The following is an 8,276-nucleotide window of genomic DNA, read 5'->3' as shown; positions in this document are numbered from 1 at the left end:
CCACTGCCAGAAGAGCTCAAATTTAAATTTATACTTGAAAAAATACAATATAGAAAAAATTGATCCTGAACTAGTTACTAACTGGAAGGCTTATTCTTTAGAGTATAAAACAAATACTCAACTTCAAATAATTCGACAAACATTTGGAAACTGCTTTGTTGGTGCTTTTTTAAGACTATAAGCTTTCCTTAGGGCTAAATACGGAAACAATTAGTAGTGTAAAAACCAACTCAGCCCTAGATACATATGCTATACAAATTAAAATATGAAAATTCCCTTTTACACAAAAAATAAAAAGATAATCTTAAGTAGTTCCCCCTTTATTTCTCAAGCTAAAAATGCCTAGTTTTCAGCTATATGTTACTCCTACATTTAAAAAGTACTACAGTGGCTATAAGGACACTGACGTTTAAAAATTAACATTTGAAAGAAAAGAAATAACATCTTAACACAAGGAATATTAATTGGGCACAAGTAACCTAGATTCCCGGCCCAACTGAGAAGCTTATGCATAAGAATGATGAAAGCTAAATGTAAACTTTATAAAAGACTATAAAGTTTAAGAGGAATATGAAATAGAACTATGAAAACACACTTGCCCAACAAAGAAGACAAAGATGGTTATAAGACTCTGCCAGATGACTTTGGTTAATTCCTGAAAAGTCTAGAAATGTGAAAGTAGAATAAAGAAATTACAAGTGTAGAAATCTGATTTCACAGCTTACCTTATTACTCTACACCCACACTATTGAAACAAGTGCCAGGTTCATTTGAAAAACACAATATTAAACTATGATCCCTTATATGGATTCCCATTTTAAAGTAAATAAATCTATCTCAGATGCTTTTCAACATCTTAAACTGAAAGTTTTAGTAGCCCAAGAAACCCACTGCTTATTTAGTCTCTAGTGAGAAAGGTAACAGGGATTAAGCAAAACCCTTGGCCTTTTTGTGGCTCTCTGTGCCTCGATTTCTCCAATAATAAATTCCTTTTACTTTCTGGAACTGAAGACCCCATACAGGATGTTTGGGAGAAACTCGCAGTTGTGTACTACATATGCTAGTAAGAAAGAGAAATGAGCAAAATTATTTTTAATATAAAATGTCAGTGTTTTTGTTTCCTCCAGACTATATCCCCTAAAAACTCTAACCTTCTTTGTGATATACCAACTACTGGTTTTAAAAAGGGTAAGGGGCTTCCCTGGTGGCGCAGTGGTTAGGAATCCGCCTGCCAATGCAGGGGGCATGGGTTCGAGCCCTGGTTCAGGAAGATCCCACATGCTGCAGAGCAGCTAGGCCCGTGCACCACAACTACTGAGAGTGCGCTCTAGAGCCCACGCACCCAGAGCCGGTGCCCCAAGACGAGAGAGGCCACCGCAATGAGAGGCCCGTGCGTGGCAATGAAGAGTAGCCCCTGCTCACCGCAACTAAAAAGAAAGCCCTCGCACAGCAACGAAGACTCAATGCAGCCAAAAATTAATTAATTAAGTAATTTAAGAACAAAAAAGGGAAAGAAAACATTCTTATTGTTCTAATATCATAAAAACCAGAGGATAGAGATATCCTTCTTTTACTAAATCCTTTAGGAAAACATAAATACATTTTTAATGAAGTCAGGCATGTTTAACAGTAAATCAAGCTTTAATTTTCCTATTCTCAGAAGCCTGCGTGCACACGGGGTTGGATTAGGGAAACATCCTTACTCCTGGGAATACGGGACCATTGGATAAACAGGGAGGTGTGGGTCAGTGGTTAGGCATCCACCAAAGTTGCTTTTCTTTTCAGGGAATAAGGTGGCTAAGGCCCCAGGCCATCCCAACTCGATGCCTTCTCCCCGGAACACAGTCCAAGCCCTTGCCTTCTGTCCTAGGGATTAGCCGACCCAAGTACTGGCCCCATAGGCCACAGGAGCCTCCGCTGCCCCTCAATCGGAAGCCAAACCCTGCAGCCACGGAGAAGGCAGCTGCCTCCTGCACCCAGGCTCACTCTAGGCTGCTCTCCCAGGGCACGCGGCATCCGCCTTCACTGCCCCGAACGGCCAGAACATGCAGCTTGGCGCCATGGTGATGTGAGCCTGGGAGTCCATCCAGTGGTTTGACCGCCTTCCTCCTCCTGGGCACCCACCCTGTTCCTCTGGTCTAAAGCCACAAGAATCTGATCCCCTCAATTCTCCCTCAACTCAAACTCTGCTCCTATAACAGCCCCCCTTACGGGGAAATATATACATCTATATACCATATAGATATAGAAAGTAATGTCATATTCTTATAGCACAAAGGAGCGAACTAGAACTACCAAGCAGGTGAAGTCACATGCCACCCTGAAATATTAACAGATGGGCCCCCTCTTCCTTCTCCACTCTTCCCTCAGGCACAGGGTCCCCACTCAGGCAGCTGGGCGTTCAGCACCACCTCAGGATCGGTGTCCCAGAAGAAAGCAGAGACAACCGAGTCAATCCTTGGCCTTGGGGTTTCCAAAGCCTCCGGGGCCACAGGTGGACATCTGATGACGGAAAGATTAGCCTAGCACTCGGCATACCCCCTCCACCAACGTTGCGGGGCAGGACAGAGTCTCAGCACGGAGGGAGGCGAAGGGAAAGCCAGGCGTGGGTCGGTACCCTGGTCCCCAGGACAGTGCTCTCCCCCTTCACGCGGGCCACACTGGGCACCCAAGGCCTCCAGCAGTAGCTCATCAAAAGGCACGGGCGCCCAGGAAAGGGAGAAAGCCACACCACCACTTTCTCAGCTGTGAGTCAGACATCCCTAAAGACTCCTAGAGATAACAGGCGCATTTGGAGGCAAAAACTAGGTCAGGACAGAAGTCAGAGAAATCATTTTTATCTCCAAGTAAAACGCGTAGCCAAGGGGAACCCATATTACAATTGTAAAAGGGGGGAAAAAATCACCTTAAAAAAATCAAGTTGACTTTCAGGCTCGCAAGCGGGGCCGGAGCTGACAGGGGTGCCGTGTGCTCCACCTGTTTTCCTGCCAACAGCGCAGAATTAGGGAACAGCACAACACCTAACAAAGTCTCCCTCGGGGGCTTAAGGAACACAGGGAGAAGCAACGCCGAGTCGGAGCAGCTCTCTTTATTTCCCTAATACAAAATCCGACCTCAGCAATCATGTCTGGTCTTGAGGCACCGCCCAGAAGAAAAGCAAATGCAATAATAAGCACGTCACCTCGGCCTCAGCATCCAAACATCTGGAACGTTACAAGAGGTCATCGGAGAATAATCTGTGGAAATTTACACAAAGGGCTTGCCAGGAACAGCACACAATTCAATAAGCTAATCAAGCACGTGATCATTACTGCTGTCAGCAGAGTTGTTTACACAACTCCATAGACGTCTTCGAGAGAACTTGAAGAGTATTTTAAAACCAAAACTTGAAGGATTTTGAAACCAAATACAGAGCAAGTGTTGGTGAGGATGCAGAGCAACTGGAACGATCACGCACCGTCAGCGGGAGGATGAGTTGGTGTCACCACTTTCAAAACCTGTTTGGCAGGCTCTCCTAAAACTAAACCCTACAACTCAGCCATTTCACCCCTGAGTATATATGGAGAGAAATGAGTACAAAAAATTATGTACAGAAATGTTCGTAACAGTATTATCCATAATAGCCAAAAACACTGTAAATGGTCCAACTGTCCCTCAACAGCAGAATGGATAAAGTGCAGATTATCCGTCCAATAGCATATCTCACAGCAACGAAGAAAAAACCCCGAATGTCATATGCTACAGAGATAATGCGCAGCTAAAGAAGTCACACAGGAGAACAAACCCTGTGATTCCATTTACACAAAGTTCAAGCACAGGCGAAAAGCTTCTATGGTGATAGAACAGTGTTACCTTGGACTATGGGAGGGCTGGGCAGAAGCACACCCACTGGAGTCCTGGAAATATTCTATACCTTGAGGTGGACTGTGGTTACACAGACATACATATGTGCAAATTCATTGCGCTATACATTTAAGATCTGTGTATGTAAGTTATAACTCAATATAAAAGTAAACTTTAAGCAAATCACATAACACATTCACCACAAGGATGGCCTGTTATTGTCAGCATTAAACAGCCCCTCCCTGTATCCTTAGGGTACAATGGTGAGTGAAACAGAAAGGACCCTTCTCTTTAGAAGCATAAACTGGAAAACAGACACAAGAACACTAACACAGACAACCAATTAATGAGTACACAGAGGGAGGAAACACACAAAAACAGGATGCGATAGTAGAGTGACATGGAATAAACACCAACAGTCAACACCTCCATCAGGGACAACATCAGGCTGACTTTTGTGCGCAATTAATCTATCGTTTACAGGCATGTGTGACAGATTTATTTCATTTTCCAGCAAGCATCTTAACTTAATCATGGTATTTGGTAGAATTTGGGGTCTAATTCTGTTAATTCCACTCCTGGGAAGTGTCATTGATAATATAAAATGTGCACTCATAAAAGCCTTCAGTGTTTGCTGCGGTTAAAGTTTACATCGATAAATTCCCATTTCATTAGTCCAACTGACTAACAGCCATCCAGGTCTGAAGTCAAGGAATCATGAGTTACTTTCTGCAGAGAAGCCCCGTATAAATAAGCTGCACCTCCCAGAACCGTGGCCATCATCATCTGGGAAACATCTCCCGCGAGGGGCAGCATAGGGAATGGACATAGTAAGATCCTTAAATGACTTATCACCTGAACCTTGGCTTCCTCATGTGCTATATGGTGGAAAATAGGGCACATCTTTACAGAGTTACTGCAACAGTAAAAACAAGGTAACAGTCATTGGATGGTGGATGCCACGTGGGCGGCCACCAGGTCTATTCTGTTTCATCTTTGTGTGCCCAGCCCAATCACACAGCAGAAATACCATAAACACATGTCTGTGGTGGTTAATCTTGTGTGTCACCTTGGCTGGGCTATGGTGCCCAGATGTTTGGCCAAATACAAGTCAGTCTAGATGTTGCTGTAAAGGCCTTTCTTAGATGTGATTAACATTCATAATCAGTGATTTTAAGTAAAGCAGTCATGTGGGTGGGCCTCACCCAATCAGTTGAAGGACTTCAGGGCAAAGAATGAGGTTTCCCAACAAGGAAGGAATTCTGTCTCAAGACTGCAACATAGAAACCCTGCCGGAGTTTCCAGCCGGACAGCCTGCCCTACAGATTTCAGACCTGCCAGTCCCGTCTATCCTGAGCCAATCCCACGAAATAAGTAAATCAGTCAAAAGAGCGAGAGGGAGGGAGGGAGGGAGGGAGGGAGAAGACATACTCTCTCTCACACACACACACACACACACACACACACACACACACACACACACACCCTGCTAGCCCATTTCTCTGCAGAACGCTAATACATACATTGAGTAATGAGTAAAAATTAGTAAACATAAAGCACCCAGAACCATAAGGAGTTTACAGTAAACGCACAAAACAATGTTACAGCCTTACCTCCTTCCTCTTTACTTGGTTAATTTCCCACTGTGCTGAAGATATGCACTGATTTGTGTGTATCTCATACACACAAATTAAAGTATTAAAACCAGCTACAATATATGTATTGCCTGCTTACTAGGAGTCCAGCACTGTACTGACCAGATTACAGGAGAGGACGTAGCACAGAGTGCTGGTTCCCTATTGCCACACCGACACGACAGAACGAAACCCCAGATCCCAGTGGCTCACGACCCCATTCATCGTCCAGGGCACACGTCTGCACGTTCACTGAGGCACCGAGTCCAGGTGGGTTCGGGTCTGTTCCGGGTCTCACTCTGGGGCCACGGCCATGGGGGTGGCAACTCCAGGGCACTTCTTCTCAGTGAGGCCCCCCTGAGCTTGAGCCCAGCACACAGCCCGTTCAAGCCTCCACCTGCGTGCCCTCCACCTGCGTCCCCTTCGCTGATGTTCAGACTCACCAGCCAAGGCGAGTCACGTGGCGAGTCACACGGCCACGCCCAGCACCAAGGCCAGGAGGAGTGTGCTCCCCAACCAGGCGCCACAGCCACAGTGTGAAGTATGATGCCATAACAGGGGCCGAAAAAGGGGACTCGAGTATTCAATCTACCGTGAATACCTCGTCCAAAGTCACAGAACAGCCAGTTAAAACCAGGACCAGGTCCACTGGACTCCAGGTCTGCCTACCTGACTGTTCTAATTCTTCTAAAACAAACAGCTATAAAAAGGCAGTGAGTCTCAGCTGCACTAGCAGGAGTTACTGCAATTACCTTTATACTTTTTTCAGTCAACTATAGCCCCCAAGGCGCACCCCACCCCAATCCCGTAAGTACCTTATGGTTCCCAACAAGAGTGCCCCCCGCCAGGGGCACTGGAGTTAACACTGGCCACCGTTAACTGTGTCCAACCAGTTTAAGGTGTTCCAGATCCCACTCCGCTACAGTCAATGTTCCAGGTGGAATTCTACCAGGGGAACAAAGCAGGTACTCAAAAACCAGCGGTTGAACTAAAGTAAAAATCGCTGGTCTTATTAAAACCTATGAATGCCTGAGGGACTAAAATAATCTTAGACATGTGAGATGTTCTTCTCAGTGAAGTTGCCAACCATTTCTCTGTACACTGAGTTCTTCTATGCACTTCCACTCTACCTTTGGTTCATATGAAAACGGAGAGACCCAACACTGAATCTCACCGGGAAGGAAACCAGAAGTGCCATGGAGAACTGTGCCTGGCTCCCATTCCTGGCCCCGAAGGGAGACAGCAAGGCAGGCGAGGCTCCACCCACCGCCCAATATTCTCCACTGCTAAGTCAACCCACCCAGCCCTCAGTCTGCCTTCAGGCTAAATGATGAGAAAACTGCTGGTCAATTACCCCTGGACAACCACATTTTAGTGGATAAAACACCACATCAGTTTTCTCAAAGACAATCTTCTATTTCATACATAATTTCAGTTATAAACCCACCTATTTTTACTACATCAGGCTAAACAAGTTATTCTAAAGAAGAAAAATTAAAGATCACAGCCCATAATCATTTTTTTCTTGGAAAGGTTCGCATAGAAAAAGGAGGCGGCTCATGGCTGAGCCGGACCTTCGCAATCTCAGTGCATCCTGGGTGGTGCTGTGTCCCCTCCACGCCCTGCCCTGCTACATCCTCGCTGCCTCTGCTTCCCCCTCCTCCATCCCACCTTCCCCTCCACAGCTCACCAGACATTTCTTCAAAAGCTCTCGTCAGAGCATAGAGCTCTCCTCCTCAAAGCACACGACGGCTCCCAAAAACGTACACGCTCCGCGGCAGTGCCCTCACCTCTCCCGTGGCCAGATCCTGCGCTTCTCCTCCACACTCAGCTCCCACCGTGGGCACCTTCGTAGCCCAAGCAGCTGACACACACCTGGCACCCAGAAGATACGCAAGTGTTCGTTGTCGAGTGAATACATGTGAGTGTCCAGACTCATTTCCTACTAAATAAAGCTCTCTCCCATCACCTATATTTACCAAGTTCTCCCACTGCTCCTCGAAAGCAGTATGGACTCTCTCTCTCCACACCTCTGCTCATGTCGGGCTGAATCTCAGCCCGGAAGGACCATTCCATCTATTTTCTACTCATCAAACTCCTTATTTCAGGCCAAGCTCAAATGTCAAGTTTCAGGACTTCTCAGATTTTTCTCTTGAAATCATTTTATCTCTGTTTGGAACTGATTTCCTATTCCAAGTGCTTTGTATTATTGTTTATCTGTCTGTCTCTCCATTACAGAGAACTTGAAAGTAGAGTCTTAAAAAAATACATCTATCTTCCTTGTGCTGATTTAGCACTGTATTTTTCAGACAGTAATACATAAAAAATATTTACTGCATAAAATCTCAGGCTGCTGCAAAATTCATAAATTATTCTTCTATTTGCATCAACTAAAAAATAATTTTATGCTATACATGCTGCACATTTAAGTAGAAGAAAATCTCATAACTATAAACACTATAACACCTAGTTATATCCCACAAGTATAACAAAACCTCGATTATCTGGTACCTTCCCCCCATATCTTAGTAAAACAAGAAACTAATAAACCAACAAAGATCAAAATCCCATTTACATCCACATTGCAAAAACAAACGAATGAATATACAACAAACAGCACACACAAAACTAAAAAGGCCTTAATGGTCTTCGGAGATCATATTCTAGATCTACTGTTATTTTATCAACTAAACAACTTCGCTGATATAAGTCTCTCACATCAGATTCTGTTTTTCATTGCAAATTGTACTATGATTTTTCAGTATATTTTTGTAAACATGATTTGTAGGGGGTTACTAG

The sequence above is a fragment of the Lagenorhynchus albirostris genome, chromosome 18, assembly GCF_949774975.1.
Source record: "Lagenorhynchus albirostris chromosome 18, mLagAlb1.1, whole genome shotgun sequence".
NCBI lineage: Eukaryota > Metazoa > Chordata > Mammalia > Artiodactyla > Delphinidae > Lagenorhynchus > Lagenorhynchus albirostris.
This window is presented reverse-complemented; position numbering follows the sequence as displayed.